Source organism: Eschrichtius robustus, chromosome 18 (genome assembly GCF_028021215.1).
Source record: "Eschrichtius robustus isolate mEscRob2 chromosome 18, mEscRob2.pri, whole genome shotgun sequence".
NCBI lineage: Eukaryota > Metazoa > Chordata > Mammalia > Artiodactyla > Eschrichtiidae > Eschrichtius > Eschrichtius robustus.
The window spans coordinates 19,366,830-19,391,614 of record NC_090841.1 but is presented as its reverse complement, the minus strand read 5'-3'; positions in this window follow the sequence as shown (position 1 = coordinate 19,391,614).

The window sequence follows — 24,785 nt, the reverse complement described above, 5'->3', positions numbered from 1 at the left end:
ACAGCCTCTCAGATAGTTCTGAGGGACCATTCTGAAGAGGTAAGGAAGGACCCAGGATATACAGGAATTTTTGCAAAAAACCAAACAAACAAAAGAACAGGTAGTGGAAACATCAAAAGATTACTGTTAATTAAAGAAAACCAGATCTCAAGTTAATGAATTTAGCACTTTTCTATGCATGGGAAGATGCAAGAGTCTGGGCTTATTGAAATTATTCCTTTGACATGCACCTTAACTATCTAGGGCCAGTATCCTGCTTTTCTCCATCCTGAATCCCGTCAGGGTGCACCCTTGGGGGTGGCTGCAAAGGCTGATGGCTTGATGGCCACAACATCCTTTGTTTACTGACATGGTCGGAGACCTTCTTCATCCACAGTATAAACAAAGCAGCCCCATGGTCTGGCCCGCCTAGTGAAGTGGTGTAGATCCCATCACAAAAGGGTTGGCACAGAGCCTGAGGGACCTCCTGAGGGGATGCTGTAGAGGGGGCTCCTGCATGGGAGGGAAGTTGGACAAGATGACCTTTAATTTATTCTACACTCTAAGGTTCTTTGTTTCTGTGAAAACCGTAATTCCTTTTAGAAAAATAAAAAGTGGCAACTTATAATTATGTATATTAATTAGGTAATGTCTCTGCAGTCATAACAAAGAGACCCACAATACAATGGTTTAAATAAAATAGAAGTTTATTTCTTACGTGGAAGTCCCAAGGGGAGTACTTCAGGTTGGCAGGTTGACTCGACTCTGGGAGATGCCTCAGGGTCCCAGGTTCCTTCCATCTCATTGCTCTGTTCCCATGGGGCATTAGCCTCTTCTCCATGGCTGCAAGTGGCTCCCTGGTATGCGTGCTTTCCACTTAATTAAAGAGAGTCCTGGGCAAGCAATTTTCTCTCAATTAGCTTAGGCTGAAGTGACCTACGTCAGATTGTCCCCAAATTTATTTATTGGGGGACAATCTAATCACACGGCCATGCCTAGCTGTAAAGTCGGCTGGGAAATCCAGTCTCTAACTAGGTAGTTACTAGGAAGAAGAGATTTTAGAAGTGTGGCTCTGGCACACTATAGTTGAGATAAACATTAGTTGGTAATCACTACCTGGGCATTACTCCATTTAGTAATGGACAGCCAGTTCAGACTGACCAAATCCTTCCAAGAAAAATATTGAGTTCCTGTCAGTGTGATACTCAATTTACGAAGCAAGGAATTTCTCAGAACAGCTCTGATGATCTGTCCAGGCTGGAGGATCAGTGCAGCAAGTCTGAGGGAGCTTTAAGGGTCAGTAAACAATTCATAGCCTATTTCCTTGCTGGCTCATTTCTTATTGTCCTTTAGTTTCCTTAGCTAATTTTTTAAAACTGTCTCAAGAGGGGAGGAGAACTGTCAAATCTTCTAGATTTTCTAGATTTTTAAACAACTTCAGCAACATACACTACTACGGGAGCAAGCCCATGGGATGTGGTAAAAAAGTAAAAATAATAGTAATAAAGCCCCTTAGATAGGAAACCAACTGTATTGTAGATATTTTTAATTTTCTGTTTATTATGATGTTTTGACATCTTTAGAAAATCTTTCTGGCTGGGGAGAGACTACCTCTCTCCGCCCAGGCTAGCGAATTCATAGAGATATAAAAAGGGACCCAGCATGGAACATGCCCTTGATATGCAAACTAACCAGTCCAGAGTATTACTTCCTCTACTGGGCCCATATGCCCCAAGGGACAATACTCCTCTGCCTTAGTCATCCCAGGGCCAGGTGCCAGGCAACTAGGGACCACCCCTAGAGCCCAAAGCCTGCAGAAATTATTCAAAGTAGCCAGTCCTAAACTGTTGACCCTGCTCTGCCTTGCTCTTCCCAAGGAAACTCCAATAAAGGCCCTGGGCTAAAGCTTCCCTTCCCTCCTGTCTTCTGCCTTCTGCCCACCCTGGTAAGACTTTCCCATGTGGCCCTGCGCGGTGTGCCCCCGTGCACCTATGAGTATAACGAAGTTTATTGTTTCCTGAGCCTCTCCTCTGTCTTCTCTTGTGGCAAATACAAGACACGAGTTGAGAGTGGTTTATACAGTCAACGGGGAGCCCTGAAATCAGTCTGCTGGTCTGCCTGCCTCATGTTTCACTTCCTCCCTCCCTAACGATGTTGCCACAGGTCCTAGGATTTGACATTCTGCTCCTTTCTTTAGAGTTCCTCCCATGCAATGGCAACACTGCCCTTCGCAAAGCCAAGGTCACTACCAAGCCTGCAGAGTAGGTGGAGTCCATACGGAACGATTCAGGGGATGAAATCCCCAAAATTACTTCTCTGAGCACCTGCATCAGAAATTTCACCATCTCAGAATTACTGGGGATTTGAAAATTTTCAGAGGTCTTCCGGAGATCCCTGTTAAAGCGAAAATGCCTCCAGGAGAGGAAAAATATCACGACTTAATTATCCTCAAATTATCCTGGTCATTGGGACCACCTGGAGAGTTTTTTTTCCCACCTACTAAGTCAGAATCTCTGGAGTGGGACCTGGACTTATCCTATTTTATTTTCAACTTTCTGGATGATTCTATGCCCAGGTTTTGGAACCAGGGACTTACGCCATCCTCAGTTAATAATTCAGAGATTCATCAACCAACAACTGAGAGATGTTTTGAAGAATGATAATCCAGGAGAGGGAGAAGGGGAGAATGGGAATGGGAAGGCTTGGAAATGCCATGGAAAGGCTCGAGAAACAAGCATGGCTCCTTCCCAGTCTCTTGTTTAGCCTTGACCCCAAAATGGCTATTTGCAAAACAAGATCCTTCATTAGCTCTTTCAGATCAGACACCTTATGGAAATGCCTGATCCCATTCTATTTATAATTGCCAGGAAATATTATGTAGCATTTTATTTTTATCTTTCTGCTTTCCCCTAATTTATAAGAGCAAATAGAGCAGGGCTGTTAGGGTTGGAAAAATCTTCCAAATCTGGGAAGAATCCTTAAAAGGCTTAAAAGACTCCCTCCTCACTTCCAGGCAGGTCTACAGAACTTCTAGGAAAGGTATCGGTTCCCAGGTATAAAGACTGAGAGAGAAAGGCAAGACACAGCATCCAACACCTTCCTTTCTCTGTGTGCATTAGACCTTCAGATCAGGGGCCTGTTCCTTACATCTAACTTCATCTTTTCTGCTTGATAGTCAAGTCCATTTTCTCTGGTTTTCTGCCTTCTGGAGAAATGGAGAACAGCTGTTCGGGGACCTCCTGATCCCTGAAGGCTCAAGAATTCCCCCATTAACATTCTTTTTTCAGACTAAATAACTCTGATTTCCATAACCTTTCTTAGGTTCTCATTTCTTATTCCTTTATTTTTATAGCTCTCTTTTGGATGTAGTTTCTTATAACAAGAAATGAATCAATGCCAAATATAACCAGAGAGTTCTTTCCTGTCTTTTCTAAGACGTTCTCCAATTAATATGGTCATCCTCATTTCTAAAAAAACAGCTTTGCTGGCTATTGCTAATTTAGACTCAATTTGTGGTCCACATATTCTTGGGTTACTGGGGAAAGCTTCTTGGTATAGAGAAAATAGCTCCAGGCTAGGAATTCAGAGACTTGTGTTTTAGAACAATTTTGTCACAATTAAACTGTTTACCTTGTTTTTTACTTTATAAACCATATTTGGCTCTGTTTGTTACATCTATAAAGTGAATCAGATGAACTAGTTGACCTTTACATTCACTCCCACTATAAATTCTTATTCCTACTTTTTAAAACTTTGATTCATTTCTGATTTCTCAGTAATCTGAACACCCACAGCAGTTTATTTGTACATTTCTTATAGCTGTATCACTTTCTGCCTGTAATATAATCTTTAGATCATATAATGTATGCCACAGCTTTCCTACTAGACCAAAAACTCCTTAAAGGCAGAGCCCGAGTAACTCCATGACTGGCTTTAAGACAGTGCTTTACCAACAAACATTTGTTGAATGAATCTGCGCATGAATATTTTTAACCTTCCTCTGTCAAGTCCAAAGTAACAATTTGGGGAGTAGGGAAATTATGCTGGCAATGTCCTCTGTGCCCCTGTAGCTCTGTTTCTCCTGTAGCTCTATTTCTGGCCCCCTCATCCTCCACTAATTGTACTGGCCTCTTGTGGATAGTCTATTGTATGTAGATGTGTCAACGACAGGACAGATAACTGTGGATAAACAATGTTGTTTTCCCCAGGAGAAACTTGGAGACCTTAAAAGATCTTCAGTGCAAAAAGAACAAAGACTCCACACTGCTGGTTACAAAGAAGGAAAGGCTAGGAAAGCAGAGAAAAGTTTGAGTTAAAAAAGAAGTATCTGGGTAGAAGGAGAACAGATCCCCTGAGCGGCCCAAAACCAAGAGATTAAAAACTCTGCCAGGAAGGTTAGAGGCAGAAGCGCAATATTTGGGCTCAGGGAAACTGGGGAAAATGGTCTCAAAAGCCGGACCCTTGTTAGCTCTGTGTACCCGTGATTTCCTCACTTGCAAATACTTTGAACTTCTACTGACCCACCGACTGGAGAGAGCCTTTATTACAGCAGCCAGAGACCCAAAGGGCATGGAGTATTGCCATGACGACAACTTATAAATTGGAGTGGGGGCTTGGGGTGAGAGATTGGAGGGCTTCTAGGCTGGAAGCACATCACGGCGGCTCCAAGCTGTGGGGAACACACCGATGATGAGCTCACTGCTGGTTCTACCTCCATCGCAGGAGGTCAGCGTTACGCACAGCTAATCTGCTGTTGACCATTCTTATGCTCTTTTCTTGGAAGAAGTCGGGTAGGCCTAATGAAAGACAGTTTGCAGTTTATTTTTCATCTTTCTTAGGTCTTTGACTCAGTGGAATAGAATTTGTTGTGGGCAAAGGGACCAGAATTCAATAGAGACACCACAGACATTTACGTTCACACAGAGATTGCTCCCCAGTGCCTTCCATGACCCAGAGATTTCAGGGGTGACGTGGCCAATCCAATAAAATTTTGTGTGTAGAATGAAGATATGTTCTGAGCACCCGAGTCACACTCTACTCCCCATCCCCCTTGTTTTCAGCTCATATTGAAACAATTCGATGTTGCTTATGATGAGTTGGAGGCCAAGGACTCCAAAGAAGAGTACAAGAAGCACCCTCTTATCTGAAGATGATACAATTTTATTATTACAGGCTAGAAATGGCCTTCCAAGAAAACTGTCCTTGTGATCTGGCTACTTCCAGAAAGAATGGCCACAAATCAACTGTTCTAAGATCAAGGGCACCATTTCTGGCAACCATCTCCCAACTTCTTCTAGGCTTATAGCTAGGTATGGAGTCAGTGGAAGCATCTTGCTGTAAGTATGGTCTCTGGGGTCTCTCTGCAAGAGTTTCAAGCTTGGTTCTACCTCACAGTCATTGGATGACATTTATTTAATAGCTCTTGGCCTCAGTTTGTTCATTTGTAAATTGGGAATATAAAAGTAATGATTCTTATAAGGTTGTTGTGAGGATTAAAGGTATTTACACATAAAATGCTTAAAACAGTGCTCAATAAATATTAACTATTTATATATGGCCACTTCCTGTCTACCAGATGATGTCATCAACTACCACACAGTTGTTCATCTTTCAAGAAATTCAAAACAGCTCAATTACTCAAAGCTAAAGATTCTGTAGGCATTATTACTGTGTAGCTTTTGTTTGGAGTTTTGGTTGTTGTTGTTGTTGAATGGTCCAAATGTTTAATGGTCCACTTGGTTGTGCCTACTTTAAAATGCTCTTGGATTAGAATTACTGTGGCAGTGCTCAGTGGTGTAAAACTTGGGCATCTCTCTCATCTATTTGTCTGTGAGTTAGTGAACATCCAAAATAACATCTCGATGACCCTCTCGGCCCTGCCCTCCCTTGGCTCAACTCAGAGGGACAGCGGCGGTGGTTTCTAGTCAGGCATGGTCCTTGTCTTGTTCCTAAATTTTTATAACAGTATATCGATGCGACCTTCAGATTGACTGATTTTTAAAACGTATGGTTTTGTATTAAACTTGTAATATTGGAGAGCTGCATTCCAGATATTTGTCAGAGGGTATCATTTCTAGCATATTGCTGCAAGTTATAAAGCCATCAAAAGTCCTGCTGAGAAAAATAATATTCATGGAGGATTGTGTGTCTTTCCATTCTCTTAGGTCAGTGGTTTCCCAGATTTTTATATTTCACAGGCTAGTTAAAACAAATTTATGATGGTTACTGGCATAGGTTGCTAACTTACTTTACCAAGTAAGGATATAACAAAAGGACAGTCTCTTAAATTGAAGTTTTATGGAAAGTTAGTGTTATGGAAAATTCGCTACTGACTGCACTGTGTTTTTAATTTTCATCATGAACCCATGGAACTCTCATCACTGAATGCCAGACTGGCACTTGAGAACAACTAGATAATTTATAACTTATCCCTGGATGAAACCAGATCACCGGTGATTTTACACCTGGGATGCATCATTGCAGGTACCTGCAGAAGTGCTTCTACTGAATTGCACTTTGATATAATCCTCTTGGCTAAATGAAGAGTATCATCAAAAGGGGCCCTTTGAAGTGAGTCACTTCATTTAGTCCAAAGATGTTGCAGACATTATTATTTATATTACCCAGAGTTCTCTCTTGGAAGATCTACTGAAGAAATCTCACTCTGGTCTTTATAACAGAAGGACTTGGACTTGTCTAAGCAATGGATTAATTCTTTATCTTTTATGTTATGTGACTCCCTTTAGCCCTCTTCACACATTCTCCTAGAAGTTTTTAACTCAACTGCATAACTCACCTCTGTAAGCACATAGAATTTCAAGAAATGTAATTTGCATATTTGCCTTGCTCCTGGCTCCATCCTCTTCTACCATCATTTTCCTTTTGCCTCACTTTTTTTATCCATCTGACCTTGCTGCACTACATATTTCTTTGAACACCATCTTAAATCCTTTCCAGAGCTAGTCAGGATGTACTTAAGTACATAAATTAGTCAACGGAGGCCCACCTGTGACCTAGATAGAGCTTCATGAGGACTTCTAGCTGCCAGGGGACCCAATAACATATCCAGAACATGTCTGCACAGATTTCTCAGGGGTGACTGGACAGAAAATCTGTATGCGTAGCCCATTAAGATGCTGACAGCTGATACTGGCCTGATTGCTTCCATATTTTAACAGGAGCCATCAAGGCCTTACCTTATGTAAGTGAGGTAGGAATTTCAAGTGCTGTAGAAAAGCCAGTAGGAAGACGCTTGGGGGAGAAGGGCCCTTAAATTAGGTTTGTCCAAATGCAGATCTCAATCTACTGGGGGTTATAAAAATAGAGCTATAACTAACTTTTTTTATTTAAAAAATTTTTTAAGTTCTATGGAAAACTAGTTTTATGGAAAATAAACAGAACCAACAGAGTGTATATGTATGTATATGTGTATGCATATGGAGAGAGAGAGAGAAAGAAAGATGAGGGGGCAGAGGAAGCAGGAAAGAAAGAGAGAAAGCGAGAGAGAAAGTTTATTTTAAGGAACTGGCTCACATGATTGTGTAGGCTTGGTAAGTCCAAAATCTGCAGGACAGGTCAGCAGGCTGGAGACACAGAGGAGAACTGGTATTGCAGATTGAGTCCAAAGGCAGACTGCAGGCAGAATTTTCTCTGCCTCAGGGAAAGTCATTCTTCATTTTGTTAAGCCCTTCAACTGATTAGATGAGGCTCACCCACATTGTAGAGGGCAATCTGCTTTCCTCAAAGTCCACTGATTTAAATGTTAATCTCATCCAAAAAACATCTTCACAGAAACATCTAAAATAATGTTTGACCAAATATCTGGACATGTGGCCCAGCCAAGCTGACAAGTAAAATTAACTATCACATGAACCTTAGTTTAGATTCACACAGCTAAAGGAAAATAGTGGGTTTTGCCTAAACTACCCAAGTTATTGTGGCCATTAAGACCAGATGCTAAAAGGCTGTGCCAGTGGTGTGATGGAGCCAGCTCCTATTGGCTCTTGATTGCTGACTGTGCCTGTGTCTTCCCAAGTCAGTGACATCACACTGGTAGCCTGAAATCAACCACAGGCGAGTGTTTACACCAAAGAGACTCTATAAATTGGGAGTGGGTCAGGGGGAATGGAAGGGGGCAGCCAAAGAGCTGGCCTCCCACCATGCCACTGGATGTGTCAGCTTTTTAATAGTGTGTTAATAAGCCTGTAATTTGGATTAGTAGTCATACTATCAAGTCCAAAAATGCAATATTTCTAATTCTAATAACAAAAATAAAGTTCGAATAGTTTCAAAACATACATTGGTTTCTCTTAGTCACACTTTCAAACTGGCAGAACAGACAGTAACTAATACTGTCAACTGATGGCAGCTCATCATGCTGACTGTTTAATATCTATGTGAATTGATCCATGTGGACTGAGCATATGTACTATTATTCAGTTTGCTTAAGAAAGAATTGTTAAATTACTATAGAAACACAATCAGCAAGATCCAACCTATGGAGAAGTATATAGGACATGTGATCAGTTTCTTCAACAGATAAATTGAGAGGTAGAGAGAGAGAGAAAAACCTAAAGATTAGAGCAGCGCTTTTCAAACTTTAGTTTATATCAGAATCACCTGGAGGGCAGCTTGTGGTATCCCACCTCCAGAGTTTCTAATTCAGTAGGTCTCGGCTAATGCCAGGGAAACTGCACTTCTAAGTAGATCCTAGATGGTACTGATGCTGCTTATCTGGGGATCACACATTGAGAACCACTGGATTAGAGACTTATGAGACAAATTTACAAACTGCAATATATGGACCTTATTTGGACCCTAAACCAACTGTGAAAAAAGGTATATAATTGGGAAAGTAGGACTACTGACTACTTGCTGATATTAACTGTTTTTCTCTTTTTTTTAGGCATGATACTTATATTCTGATTGTGTTTTTATTAAAAAGTACTTACATTTTAGAGATATATACTAAAGCATTGAAGATGAAATGATATGATGTCTGGGATTTATCACAGAATAATCTCCGGGGTGGTGGTGAGTAGCGGCAACACTGCAGATGAAACAAGACTGGCCAGAGTGATAACTGTTGAATGTGGGTGATGGCTGATTGTTATTATATGCTGTTCTCTCTGGTTTTGGGTATTCCACAGTCAGAAGTTTTAAAAAGAAAGATGCACTTGAATCCTTTTCAAAGTCCCTTTCACTTCTGTAGACACAAGTCATCTCTATTTTTTTAATTACTTCTCATTATAAAAAGAAAGGCAGAGATGTCATTCATAAAAAGAGCAAAACTTTCCTTAATTATTTTTTTTAACCAGAAAAGGCTCTAAATTCAGTCCAGTCCTGTTGTAATTCGGAGTCAAGGATAAAGAATGATTACAGCACTTCCACCTGCCAGGACACACATGGGGGCATCATTGCCCAGTGCAGACTCTGTTCTCTCTGCTCCTCACCTCCTCTCCCTTTTTCACAGCAAACCTGCGCTACTTACTCCATGATGACACCCAGGGGCCACATTGAGCCAGGAGGTTGCTTCCCATCAATTTTCAAAGACTCGGAGAGGGAAGGACCCAAATGTTGATGCTCCTTCCTACTATGAGGTCACAGCTGGGATTTGTTCAGTTACAATACCTACCAATTTTATTGCAAATAGAAAAAAAAAAAAGGAATAGAAAGACATGGTAAGAAGAAGTCCTATTTAAAAAGACAATGGCTTTTCTTTGTGTGTTTCCTTTTTCCCCAGTGGTAAGCACTGACCACAGCATTTTAGAACTGGAAGAACCCCTTAGAATATCTGTAGTCCATCCTCTCCATTTAATAAATGAGGAAACTGGGGCTTCCCTGGTGGCGCAGTGGTTGAGAGTCTGCCTGCCAATGCAGGGAACACGGGTTCGAGCCCTGGTCTGGGAGGATCCCACATGCCGCGGAGCAGATGGGCCCGTGAGCCACAACTGCTGAGCCTGCGCGTCTGGAGCCTGTGCTCCGCAACAAGAGAGGCCGCGACAGTGAGAGGCCCGCGCACCGCGATGAAGAGTGGCCCCCACTTGCCGCAACTAGAGAAAGCCCTTGCACAGAAACGAAGACCCAACACACCCAAAAATAAATAAATAAATAAAAATAATAAATAAGCAAACGAGGAAATTGATACCCAGAGAAGTCAAATGACTTGGCCAGGGTGAAAAAACTAGCTATTGGCAGAGCCCTTCCTGCATTTTAAAAGCTTTTTGGTTAAATGAAAGGAAAAATAGGAAGGAAAAAACGAAGGGCAGACTCGTGGAGAAGCCATGTTCCAGCAAAGTTGTCCAAGGAGGGAATTTTTAAAATGAAATTCTATGTACCTGTTAATTTTTTGTTCTAAAATTGGAAATAGAGTTGGGGGTATAGTCTATCCATGTACTCAGTTGAAAACATTTGGTAATGAGGGAGCCAGACACCCCTGGAGTGCTGTTGCTCCTGGGATACAGTGCTGAAAATAATAGCACTTGTGATACTTTAAAAAAAAATAAAGTTATTTATTTTAGTTTTGGCTGAGTTGGGTCTTCATTGCTGCACACGGGCTTTCTCTAGTTGCAGCGGGCAGGGGCTCCTCTTTGTTGTGGTGCGCGGGCTTCAGTAGTTGTGGCTGGCGCGCTCTAGAGCGCAGGCTCAGCAGCTGTGGCGCACGGGCTTAGTTGCTCCGCGGCATGTGGGATCTTCCCAGACCAGGGATCGAACCTGTCTCCCCTGCATTGGCAGACGGATTCTTAACCACTGCGCCACCAGGGAAACCCTAGCACCTGTGATACTTTTCAGCCAATAAAAACAACTGCTAATGGTTTGGAGCACTGTGCACACTTCAGTTTTTAAATGCGTTATGCCTCATGCCACGCTGTCCGCCGACAACTCTGCAAGGTAAATTCTACTGTCTTTACTGTGTAGATGTGGAAATAGAGGCTCAGAGACGTTAATAAGTTGCCCACATGTGTATAGAGGAGGGTCTAAGCTGTCCTTCCCCACTCTTGATACCAGTACTTTTCCTAAGACCACTGGGTTATACCTCCAGGTTGTATCCGGCAAAGGAGCCCCAGGCCGTGAGTGGAGGTGGTGGGTGAAGTGGAGATGAAAATGTAGCCCAGGCTCTGCTCTCCAAGCCATGGAACTGCCTCTGTCTGAAGAAGGCACACTTTTTAAATCCACCCAAAGGCACTTTCATAGGCCAGTGATGGCCCAAGTCCTTCCCAACCAATTCCCATGCCTTGGGAATGCTTACAGGAGCCAGTGTTTCTGGAATTTTGCCCTTGTGTCTGAATTGCTAGTTGCCTAATAGACCCAGAACTGCCACAGCATATTTTGTCCAAGGAGATTGCTGTATAAATATGTCGTGATGGGCAGTGGTGCCTGGGCTGGGGTGGGGATGGGAATGGACTGCGGTGGGCACAAGGTAACTTTGGGGGGTTACGGCAGTGTTCTAAAAGTGGATGGAGGTGATGGGTGCACAACTGGCTAAATCTGCTAAAAATGATCAAACTGTTCATTTGCAGTGAGTGAATTATATGTATGTAAAGTTACGTAAAATATACTTTAATAGGCTGATTTTCCTTAATGTTATGACCAGATCAGCAATTCCTTAAGTTGGAGTCGCTCTAAAAAGTCACTCTACAAAGATAAAACATGTCCAGGAATGAATAAGGTCATGATGGCAATTAGATGATTATATGGGATCTAGAGATTTAAAGATCAGGGCAGGCTTCAGGGACCTGTGAGGCCTGTGGAGTCACACAGAGCCCTGCACTCAGAAGGACCCCTCCCTCTCTTTTATGGTGTGTGATTACCATCCATCTTGAAATTCTTAATTATTTCATCTTTGAACCTGTGTTTTGTAAGTGAAAGCCGATGGGATAATGGGGCACGTGCGGGAGCAGAGGAGGTAGGTGCATTATGTGTGTCCAGAGTTCCTTGTCGCCCCCTTCACATATAGCAGATAGCGCTCCTGATGTCCTAAAAGCACAGAGCTCTGGTGACTCACGACGCATGGGGGTTCCACAAGGCTCAGAGGGAACACGAGGTAACCGTGTTCCTTCTACAACTAAGTAGGTGGGGGAAAGGGAATGACAGCCCCCAAGTTACCACACTTTTTGTTTGAAATAGAACTTGCTTCCAACACAGAAAGATGGCAAAGGAATTCTAAGAAGTAGGAACAACCAAGAAACACTATCACATCCCTTCTGACTTGTGTTACTTCCCTGTTATCAGCCAACCACTTCCGCTGAAAATGATGACATAGAAGAAAGGGCAATCCCTGGTTCCCTTTCCTTTCCATCCCTCCTTACCCAACAGTAAACTGAAAGTAGAGGGTGTTGATGGAATGTAATTAATATTACATATTAAGAAGTGAAATGAAAGCAGTTGAGTTAGTTCTGTGCGCTGTTTCCACTATTCTAAGAATGAAAGACATATGCATGTAACAGCTATGAAATACTAATTGTATATCAGTGATTCCATAGGAGTTAAACGCTCTCAATTGGTATTGAAAAACTGCATAATATACAGATGAATGATAAAAATTCATATTAATAATTTAAAATTCTGATTTTTCTTTACTTAAAAAGCAAATTAAAAAACGCCATGACTGGGACTTCCTTGACAGTCCAATGGTTAGGACTCCGTGCTTCCATTGCAGGGGGCACGGGTTCAATCCCTGGTCAGGGAGCTAAGATCCCACAAGCCACGTGGTGCAACCAAAAAACAAAAAAACAAATCAAAAAAAACACCATGACAAGTTGAGAGACCATGGAAGAAAGGAAAACCTGTTATTTTATATACCTTTATTAATAGCACTTTTTTTCTACTTTTTGAACAAGGGGTCCCATATTTCGGTTTTACACTGGGCCTCACATACTCTAAAGCCAGCCCTGTTAAAGACAACTGTTCAACCTCCCATTTCATGTATGACAAAACTGAGGCTGGAAGACATTGTGCCCAAGATCACAGTTAGTAGACCAGGTTCTACAGCCCAGGTCCAACTCTGGGCCAGTGCTTTTTCTGCCATTCTTGCAGCTGTCCAAAAAAAAAAAAAATCCCCAAACAAACAAAAAACCAAATTAGCTTAAAACTAGGGACTCCTATACAGTATTTCAATTCAGCAAGTTCAAAGAATGACCAAATTAGATACATTTGCATCAGATGGCTCTCAGAGGCTTTGAAGATGGCATTTTGGCATTTTGTTTAGAGCAAGTAAGCATGTTTTCTGAGCCCTGAATTTCCCCATCACTAGAGAGCTTAAATAGATTATAAATACAGCATAGAGAGTATTCATGGGAAACTATTAAGGCTGAATATCTAGTTGTAAAGCCAGCTGGTTTCCAGTTAAGTTTTGAAAAGAGAAAAATACATATGCTATATTAAAATGTGGACAGAGGAGGGCCTTGGCCCTGCTCCCTTGAGTATTTGAAGGTCGGTGTGCGTAGTGGATACTGGGATCAGATGACCTCACTGGACAGCAAGAGACAGGAGACTTGCTCCTCCTCTGATGCAAGTGACAGTCTTCTTGATAGTCAGAGACAGAGAAGTAAATACGACCTGCCCTCTACTTTTTGAATTCACAAGCAATAATTATCAGAAGCAAGCTCTTCACCACCTTCAGAGAAATCTGTATTTTGAATCACAAGATGTGACATCCAAAAATAAAAATAAAAAAAGCCTTAATCAATCTAGTTTGAGTTTTAAAGATTCTTCTTGGTTAAATGTGTTGCTGATTAAATCTCCTTGCAGCCCTAAATGCTTCGAGTCCCGTCCCAATGTAGTTTATTCATTACCCACACTCTAGTTTCCCTTCCTCCTCTTCTCCCTTTACCCCATGAGGTGTCACAGGCTCATTATCAGTCCCTACAAAGCGGCAAATAAAGACTAAGAATTATATTCAGGGGTTGGGAGAGGGGAGTGACAATCCTAAAAGCATTTATTGAGCACTTACAATTGGCCGAGCACTGCCCTAAGAGCTTTATGTTCATTATCTCAAGGAAGCCTCACGACAGTCCTATAAGTTAGGATTATCCCCACTGAAGATGAGGAATCAAAATCACAGAGATGGAAGTAATACAAAGAAGCCCCCTAGGTCACACCAAATCTGGAATGCAATCTGATATCAGTAATCTAACAGTCTGAGGTTAAGATACTCAGATGTCTGTGCATTTATTTTTCCTTTTACTTCCACCTTATATCTTCTCATTCTTTTCCCCTGCTCATCATTATAGCATCCTGATGGTGAGACACTGTTCATTCGGGTGGTCAAGTATGGACAGTAATGTACTGAAACCACTTCACCCAATGCCACCACAGGCAGGGTCTTTTTGGGAATTAGAAAAAGGCACCTTCTCCCTGAGCTGACACTGAACAGACTGGATTTACTCTCACTCTCTGCTACCACCCTTAGTCAGGGCACAACCCCTGCAGTGTACATGGAGGCCCTGAGCTTATCCCAGTCATTCTGAATAAAGGCCGTTTGAATGTCCAGTCATTTCAAACAACAGCGATACGATTACACTTCATGTAATTACACACCGACTATCACATGTTCCAGGGAGAACAAACTTGTCCGTAAAAGGAAATATAAGGTTTTCACCAAATTAGTGGGCTTTTTTCCGCAGTCCTTTCTCTGAGCTCCAACTCCCAGGAGATTGTCTGAATAAAGACTGGAGAGTTGGGTGTTGTTGAATAGACTCATTAAACTCAATAACACTCAATTGGCAGACATGCAGGGGAAAGCTCTATGTGTTTTGTACATTAAAGATCCTGAGAGAGAGCAGAAAGCAACCGTTAGGGAAATAAATCAAATCAATAACAGTTTGCTTGAACACAATCCAAGCCAGTGGGTAATGGTAAGAACTAGGTCTGCTTTCAAAACAGTGACCTGATTCTGACCCTAATGATAACTTCCCTCCCATCCAACCAAGAACTATACAGCATTTGACTTGTCTGAATCTCCATGAAGCCATTAATGCAGAAAACAAAAACAAAAAAACTCAGTCATTTCCTTTTATTGTAGGAGAAACCTTCGTTACTATGGAAGTCTGGAAGTCTCCAGAATTTACAGCAGGGAATCAAATCTTCTCACTGATAGGAGAAAGAAAGAAAGAAAGAAAGAGAGAGGGGGGTGGGGACAAAGGGAGGGAGGGAGGAAGAAAAAAAAAAGGAAGGAAGGAAGGGAGGAATAAATCAGTCTTTTGGGATGGCTCAAAATTCTAACATTTCCAGGTAGGTACAATACATATTCTCATTTCAAAGGCAGATGGTCAAGATTCATATATTAAATTATGTTGGAGTCTTGATTTTTCAAGAAATATTAGGTCAAACTATTGGTATCTTTTCACACTGTCAAAATTTGAGTGTAAAATCAGTGCTTCATATCCACCGTGGACTTTAGGAAGTGTCCTACCAGAATTATCCTTATGAAACCAGCCCTGTGATGCTGAGTTTTAGGGACTCGCCTAATAACAACGGCTGCCATTTTGGATGATATGGACTTGACCTGCGTGAGTCTTAAATCAGAAAAGACCCCTGTGAACCATCACAGTCTTGCTAGTCTTCAATAACTGGATAATAGAGCTACAATTTAGTTTGAAGTGTGTACGGGGAGAATCTACAGCGGGAATCCAAGCCCCAGAGAATGCAAAGTCAAACCTGCTACTAATAGGAAGTCACACTGGTGGCAGCAAATCCTCTGAAGTAGCAAGTTTCTTTTCAGGAAATACTGTGCTAAGATTAAAGAAAAAAAGTTTGTAAGAAACGGAAGCAAATGTCAAAGAGACAGCAGATTTATTTTCAGGATTATGTAAAGCACAAAAATGAAAGGACTTCCACTGTGCAGTGTTGTCATGGTTACCTGATCTCTTATCGAAAAGGAGAATCAAACAGAGAAGGGAAACCTAGAAGAGGCAGTAACCAGAGAGGCCTGCCCCTCCGCAAATGCTTTTCATCCAACTGAGGTTGTTTATGAGGGTATAAAATAGGGGATGACATTTTGCTGCTCCAGATAATTTTTAAAGGATCTTATTTTGCTATGCAGAATAAGGACTTCATTCTGCTATGATTTCTAAAACGTGAAAACACGGTGGTTAAAACATCATTGTTTGCAAGGATTTCTAAATGAACAGGCGGAAGAAAGTCTACCTTTAAAATTTCCTCTCAATTCACTAAAAAATAATCTTTTCCTGAACTGCAAACTTAGACTATACCTGAATTGTTTTCTTAAGAGAGCTACATGTTTCACCTCCAAGATATTTTAGAGGATTTTACTTGGAGGCTAATAGTTTAAAAAAGAAACTAGCAAATTCTTTCTAAAGATTAAAAAGGAAAACTCCTTGATTTCTGCTTTATAGTTAGCATAGGATGCTAATAGCATGAATAGCAGAGAATGGAGGAACAATTTACCTCTGTCCTTCTCCACCAGCTCCACCTGCCCCTACAAATGGCTCACCCTCATAAACCATTATCCTAGAGAAGCAGAGACTTGGGACTGCTTTCCAAATCACAATCCAGTCCTCAATCACCTAACAACAGCTTGCAAAGTGCCCTTACCTCCAATGGCAGGTAGTTGGAATCTGCATAAGGTCCCTAGCATGAAAACACTGGGCTGCAGAGAAGAAAGGGCAGTTTGATCCATATTTATTTCACCTACTTGGAGAAGGGGTGGGAGCGGGGGGTGGAGGGGAGCAGTAAAAGTCAGTGTTTCTTTAACAGCTCAGTCTTTGAATTACTCCCACTTCTCATTTCCCGCAGTAGAAAAACACTAAGCCCTACTGGGTAAAGCTTGCAAAGAGGGCAAATAACCCTTGGACTCGCAGTAACTTTGAATCCTCCGGGAAAGAAGTGATGAGAATCAATATTCACTGAGATCCTGCTGTGGGCTAGACGTGGTCCTAGGTGCTTCATATGTAATGTTTAGGTAATACAAACAACATTCCTGTGAAATAAGTAGTGTCCTCATTTAAATATGAGGACACTCAGGCTCAGAGAAAAAAGGTAACCTGCTCTAAGCCACAAAGAACTTATTTCTCAACTCATTCATCGCACCGTCCAACACCAGTGAGGACAGAGCACTAAGTGGTCTCACCCAGATTAGTTCTCCTCCCCGTGAAGTGTTTTGGAAATCTGTGGAATTTATCTTCCAGTTTAGCCCTTTACATATTGACATATACATTGTTTCAAGTTATATTCTTTATATTTCTTTTTCATGTTACAACTGGTATTTCATATTTATTTTTTATTATGTGTACAGTTAGATTGCACTACCTGAGAATTTCATTTCAGAATAGGAAAGGGGCATCTCAAAATACGTTATATAAAGGGAGGCCCTGAGTCTGAGGAGCCGGAAAACCACTGCACTAACTCGTTACTCCCAAGTTCATGGAGAGTTGACTCTAATTTTTCTCTAAAAGTTGGGACACAGAAGCATTTCTCAAGTCTAAACTGAGAAGTCATTGTTACTGACATACAAGTGTAAAGTTTCTTAAAATAAACTAAACATATTTCTAAACAGAGACAGGGGAGAGGAAAGGAAAATCCAAATTCATTTGAAAGGATAAGTTTCCTTTTCACTGGAAAATCCATTTCTTTGACGTATCAACCACTCCATCTCAAATGCTTATTTAGGGTCAGGAACCAAGCCTAAGGCCCTGCCCTGAGGGTGTGAGAGGGCAAACTGCTAAGAGAAGCAACAGCTACAGTGTGGGTGTTATACAAGGAGCTAGAAATAAGAGATAATTAAGGCTTCATTTAGCCCTGGGAAAATGAAACAAGAGGGCTTCTCTTTTGTTTTGTTTTGTTTCTAAGTCCCATGTGGCCAGAGCTGTGAAAAGGGGATCCCCAGGTTATCTTACTTGAAGAGCCTCTAGAATCCTAGCATATTCTCTGGGATATGCATTCACTTGGGCATTTCTCCAGGGAAACCTGGGCTTTGGCCTACTTCAAAGTAGTATGTCCAACGAACTCACCTATTTGGTTTTATGTGTGATGCAGAGACACTGCCCCTCCTTCCTACTCTCAGAAAGAAGAGTAAAGAGAATACGAAAAATAATAAATTCACTTCCATTCTTCTTTTGTTATTTTGGATCCAATACCTTTCAACAAGTACCTCACTCAACATGTATACAATATAAGAAGAAACCACAGGATTTCTCTGGAACCAAATTAACTTCTCAAAGTTTATTTCTTTTGATAAGAAACCATGTTTTAAATGGAGGGAGGGAACTTAGTGGTAGGAAGCTGAGGTTTCAACTTTTATTCGGGCTGTATTTTTACAAGAAACAATATTGTTTTTTCTTTATAGAATACTGAAAGATTAAATTTCATATTTCAAATCCTGTGGAGGCTCCAAGATCTAAATACAACATTAAATGTGTGTGTTTGACCCCATATCCTCTTTACATTAATAATACGGCTTATATATGAGTATGAAGTGACCAAAATCAGTAACACACAGCCACCCACCACCAGTGGGAACAACCTGTGGGACCGAACAGCTATATGCTGTAGAATGAACTCTAGTATTTTGACCACATCTAAACAGGAAGGAATATTAGAAATAAAACATGGGCCACAATAAGTAATGCGAATGAGATTAATCTTTAATATGCCTCCACTTTATACAATTACTGATTTAAGACCTTTGTTCTGGGTTCTATCCTTACAGAATAGAATCTAAGTATTTAAAATTGAAATATAAAACCTTTATAGCCCTTTATACTTAGGAGTGTTTAAAATAAACTTCTCATTTTCCGTAAAAGAGGCAGCCCAGAGTAATAAATTGTGGGTTACATAAAAACCCTGATCTGGTATATTTTTAAGGGATTTGACTAGGATGGTCGCATTGCACTGTCAATAGAAAAATTTTCTTAGGTCTACCAGGCAAACTTTAGATAAGCAGGTAGCAATCACAGGGTGTTCCTGTGACATTACTGGAATCCAGAAAGGTCTGTGTAGCTTGAGTTGTCCAAATGACCCTTAAGAGAATACCTCTTCTAAGAATTTTCTCTCTGAAACTGAGAGACCTAAAGGTCAACATCTATTTGGCATCAAAAGCTACTAGAGTGGACCCCAAGCCAGGTACATTAAAGAGTCCTTTAACATAGGTCCCTATGGTGCATCAACAAAACACAATCATTTCAGTTCTCTCCAACCTCAACCTGGGTACCTATGTATCTCTTGTTTTATTTTACCACCATTACTTCTCACATTCATATTACCCTTATTTGTTACTCCTGTGTTCAAACAAACAAAAGCATGAAGTAGTCAAAATGATCCACCTTCAGTAACAAAACAAGTCATTCACAGCAGAAACCTGCTAAGTACTCGGTAATCTACTGATGAATTAAGGAGGGGTTTAAAAATCCCTGGAACTTCATGAATTCACCACACCCACAGAAGACCATGCTTGTCTTTGGTTTCCTGAAAATAATCCCTGTTTACTTTCCAGTGGCAAAACTATGCAGACTCAAGAATATGAAGGATGAGTACAAAATAATGAAACCAATATCATATGTGGCTCATATACACTTAGTTCCTATAGAACTAAGGAACTAAGTTCCTTTATCATGGTTACACTTAGATAAAACTTAGAATAAAATTAATCTGACAAAGAGCATCATGACCAGTACACCTGCCCCAAGCACAGCCAAGCTTCCTCAGTTTCCTGAGTACTCCCTTAGGCATGCCGTTTCCTTCCTGGTCCTCTCTCCTTCCATCTTTGCTACCCCCCACCCCTGCACTTGTCCTTGAGCAGTTATGTAATTGCCCACTTCCCCTCAGGTTAAGTGTTAAAGACCTGAGGCCGAGGATAATCTGTGATTTCAGGCTTGTGATTATTTGCTGGGATTATCAGCAGGATTTTCATGTTGAAGGGAAGAAAGGGACACTCAGGGAAGAAAGAGAGTTCAGCAACATTGGCTCTGAATCCTTAGGATATGATGAGCCTTGGGTCCAAGGGATGGAAGAGGAAACAATGGGACCAGTTCTTAGAAGGTCTAGAATTCAGCCTCATAACCAGGCAAGCCAACACTACTGCTACGACTACTACTAATACTACTACTACTACTACTACTACTACTACTACTACTACTACTACTACTGAAGAAGGAGAAGGAGAAGGAGAAAGAGGGAGAGGAAGAGGGAGAGGGAGAAGGAGAGGGAGAGGGAGAAGAGAAGAGGGAGAAGGAGAAGGAGAAGAAGAAGAAGAAGAAGAAGAAGAAGAAGAAGAAGAAGATCTGTTTTATGCTTCAGAGTGACATGTCTTCAAGAATAGAGCTGGTTTACCTCAGGTGTAAGACAATTTCAAGGTCAAGAAGACTTCCGTGTTTTCTGAGTAAATCTCCACCAATCTCTCGATAGTGCATGCAATTCCTTTAACACAGGGGCAAAGTTTTTGTCCCACCACAATTAGAGATAAAAGCCTTAAAAATGTAAATGCATAGGAAAGGTGACTTAACTGGTACTGATCTGCTTCAGTCAACCTGCAAATGATGGCACCAGGAGTTTTCTTGGTTCCCTACTCTGCCTTGTCTCTTTAGGTAAAAATTTAGTGTTTTTTGCATCTGTCTTTCCACATGCTCCCTTTTGAGCCTTCATCAATCAATAATCCCTCTGCCCTCCAGTATTATCAATCTCATTCGTTCAATATCCTAAGTGCCAAGCACTGTCCTAGGCACTGGGGCCATCACAGGGGATAAAACAGACAAAAGTCCTCTCCCCAAGGAAAAAAGACAAAGCAGGGAATAGGAAGTCATGTGTCAAGGAGAGAATGCTGCAACTTTAAGTAGAGGGGCTTGTGTCACCCTAAGACGGTGATACTTAAAACTTGAAGGAGGCAAGGGAGTAAGAATTCCAGGCAGGAGAAGCAAGTGCAAAGGCCCTGAAGTGTCACATATCTGGGCTCCAGGTATACGAAGGAACCAATGAAACGAGATCAGTGAGGTCTTAGAGGTCATGGCAACTGGTTTTTCTTCTGAGTGAGATGAGAAGCCACTGGGAGATTTTGGCCAGAGGAGTGATGTGATCTGAATTACACTTTAATAGGAACATCCTGGCTGCTGTGCTGAGAAGAGATTGAAAAGCACAAGGGTAGAAGCAGGGAGCCCAGCTGGGAGGCTGATGCATCAAATCCAGGTAAAAGATGATGGTGGCCTGGAAAGACCCTCGTCACTAGGGAGTTAGCAGTGGAGGTGCAGGACGTGATCAGATTCTGGATATATTTTGAAGGGGCACCAACAGTACTTGCTAGTTAATAGATACAGGGTATGAGAATAAGAGAAGAGTCAAAGATAACCCTGAAGCACTGGGCTTTGACAACTGCAAGAACGGAGTTGTTATCTGCTGGGATGAGGAAGATTTCGGAAGGATCAGGTGTGGGATGGACTCTCAGGAGCTCAGTTTTGAATGCTAATTAGACAACCAAGTGGAGATGTTGAACATGCAGTTGGATATACAGTCTGTAGCTCTGGGGAGAGGTCCAGGCTAGTATTTAAAGTCATGAGATGAGGGTGAAATCACTATGGGAGTGAATATAGACCAAAAAAAGACAAGAGGATGAGGATAGGAGGTCAAGTGAAGAGAGTGTGTCAAGAGATAGGAGTGATTGCACGTGTCAAATGCTGCAAATAGGCCAGCAGGAAATGAGGACCATTCACTGACTGTTGAATTTAGCCACCTAACATCTTTTAATAACCTTGACGGGGAACTTCCAATAGAAAGGTGGGCACACCCTTCCATCCCACCAACACTCACTGGAGTTAATGGAGGAAAGAATGAGGGATGAGAAGTTAGAGACAACTAATACAGAAACCTCTTTCAAGGTGTTGTGTTGAGAACGGAAGGAGAAAAATAGGCAATGGCTTGAAAGGGGAAAGTGAATTCAAAAGACTTTGCTTGCTTTTAAGATGAGAGAAATCTGTTTTTTAAAAAATATTTATTTATTTATTTGGCTGTGCCAGGTCTTAGTTGTGGCATGCACGTGGGATCTAGTTCCCTGACCAGGGATGGAACCCCGGCCTCCTGCATTGGGAGCACAGAGTCTTAACTGCTGGACCACCAGGGAAATCACTAAGATGAGAGAAATCTTCGTGGATTTGTATGCGAATGGGAAAGATCCAGTAGAAAGGAGAAAACTTACTGAGGTAAGAGAAAAAGAACATTACTGGGGCAATGTCCAGAAGTGATGGGACTGAGTGGAAGTAAAGGGATTGGCCTGAGCTAGGAGTACGGACAACGGCCCGTGCTTTCCACTGGCTCCTTCCCCCTCAGCCTCCTTGAGCATCTTTTGGCTTCCCCGTTACAAAATGAAACAAACTTCAGTTGCATCTAGTTATGCCCTGTATCTTTCCTTCCTTCCCTTAAGAGTCTTGGGTCTTTAAAATACTGTCTACACTTGCTCTCCTCAATTAGCTCCCTCTCCCTTGTCAGCTTGAGACGATCTGGCTCTGCCCACCAGTGGTTCCTGAATTACCTATTTCAATGGACTGTTTTCCATCTTTTTCTTTTTCTTTTTCTTTTTTTTTTTACTGAACTTGTCTATTGACTGTTTCCTTTTTAGAAACCCTCCACCCTTTACTATCTGGTATACCTCTCTTCCCGGCCTAGCCTCTTGGCCCTCTCCCCAGACCGCTGTTCCTCTGCTGGATACTTCAAATGTTAGGGTTCTGTTGCATTTTCTCAGCCATCTTCTCATTTGACAAAGAAGCATCACTTATCCAAACCCAGCAGAGACACCAGAATTTCTTTACAGGGAGAGCCAGGAGATTTGCCTTGAAGCTGAATTTACAGAGGAGTCTACATTTACTTGCATTCTCTCTTTATTTGGGACAGCTTGTTGGGTGCAGATGTAGGTTATAGGAGGACTTAATTCTCCCCCCACCTCCAGTCACCTTTTGTTCCTCTGAGGTCGAGGTTCCTCTGAGGTCAGCTGCCACTTACACATGGGCTATTTTTCCCAGTAAGTACCAAAAGTACCATATCTTTTCAAAGGTCAAGGAAATATATGAGAAAGAAAGGAAAGGAGGGAGGAAAAGAAAGAGGAAGGGAGGAAAACTGAAAAATGAAATGAATAAATATTTAATCAACATCCTACAAGTCACGTGAAATAGTCATCTGCAATGTAACTCATATGATTACCTATTTAATATATTATACATAAGATATTTTGATATATTTTTATATGATATGGAAAAGAGCGTCCAAAGCTAAGAGTGCTTCAGGTCTACCAAACAGAGTTATTTACTGAAAACCAACCCAAAACTTCTTCCCGAGCTCATACTCTCCTTTCCAATTGCCTACTGCACACAGACACCTCAGTGACCCCAGGAATCAAATACAACACATCCCAAATAAAATCATCTTTCTTCCCAAATGTGCTTCTACAGTTTATGCAGTAGAAACAGCATGGGCTTGGGTATCAGCCAATTTTCTAGGTTCAAACTTCAACTCTTTGAGATAGTCATGTTGTGGAAAATAAGAATTTAAAATGGGACTTTGTCATTTACTAAGAATTGCATTGCAGGAAGGCAAGGAAAAGAGTGATCACCAGCCAGAGATATAAGCACCTGAGTGCTGTGATAGAATGTTGTCAGGATCTAGTGAAGAACAAGGGAAGAAGCGGTCGAGAATGTCTTTGGAGAGGGAACAGGGGAGACTCCTCAGAGAGGGTAATATTGGAGTTGCATCTAGACAAGAAAGACCCATGCAGCCCAGGGCATGGCTAGAAGAGGGGAGGGGGAGAGGATGAGCGTGAACTAACGTGGTCGCCTAGGGCCACCAGCAGATTTCTGGGCATAACAGAGGAGGCTGGGACAGGGGCTTGCATTGGATCAGGCATCCTTGTTTACCAGGAGCCAGAGTTGCCATTTTATGCTGAGGATACAGGGGAGTCACAGAGGAAATCTGAGCAGGGAACAAATATGATCCGATTTGCATTCAGGAAAAGTAACTTTGGTAGCCAGGAAACGGATAAATCAGGACCAGACTGGAGTGGAGAGACTCCTAACAGATGATTGTAAACATCCAGACTCTCAGAGATGATGAGACTGAATGAAGACAGAGCAGTGAGGAGGAAATCAAGGGAGAGTTAGGAAGGAGTTAAGGGGTAAACTGATGGTCACGATTGATGCTGGGTCACAGGGGTGGAAGAACAGGGCTGGGGTGGGGCTGGCCTCTGGCTCAGAGGCTCATCTGATTCTCTAGAGGACTAAATGAAATCATGTGTGCCTGGCATGTGGTTGAAGTGCAAAAAATATTATTTCCCTTCCTTTTCCTCCCTTATTCCTGGCACCGTCACCTACCCAGGGACTGAGGCCAGAAATGTGGGAGACTAATTCTAGTCTCCGCTGTCCTTGACCCTGCACAAGCAGACCCCGGAGCAGATGCCACCAAGTGAGAAAAGGGGACAGTAGAGACCGGAAGGGGCAAATGATCCTCAGAAAGCTGACAGTCTGCCTCTGACCTGAGTTTATTTTTTGGAGGAGTGGGCCAACAGGAGCCTGGGTGAAGGGTGTTCTGTGACTTGCCCACCTGCAGGGCTGGAGGCCAGATGAGTGCTTCCTAAAGCAACGGCCCCGCCCCCTACATGCCCATCCTGCCTGGTTCTCTTCTCTCCTTTCCCAGCTCCCGTTCACTGGCTCCCCAGTGATCAAGTGCTTGGCTAGCTAGCTGCTGAGACTGGAAATGAGTCTGAAAGTTTATCCATGCTCTCCCCAAGGGAAATGGTTAATAAACTAGATTGTAAACAGAGCCAAATACAGTTTAAGGTCATTTTTACTTTTATTAATAATAAGGACTGGAAGAGGCAA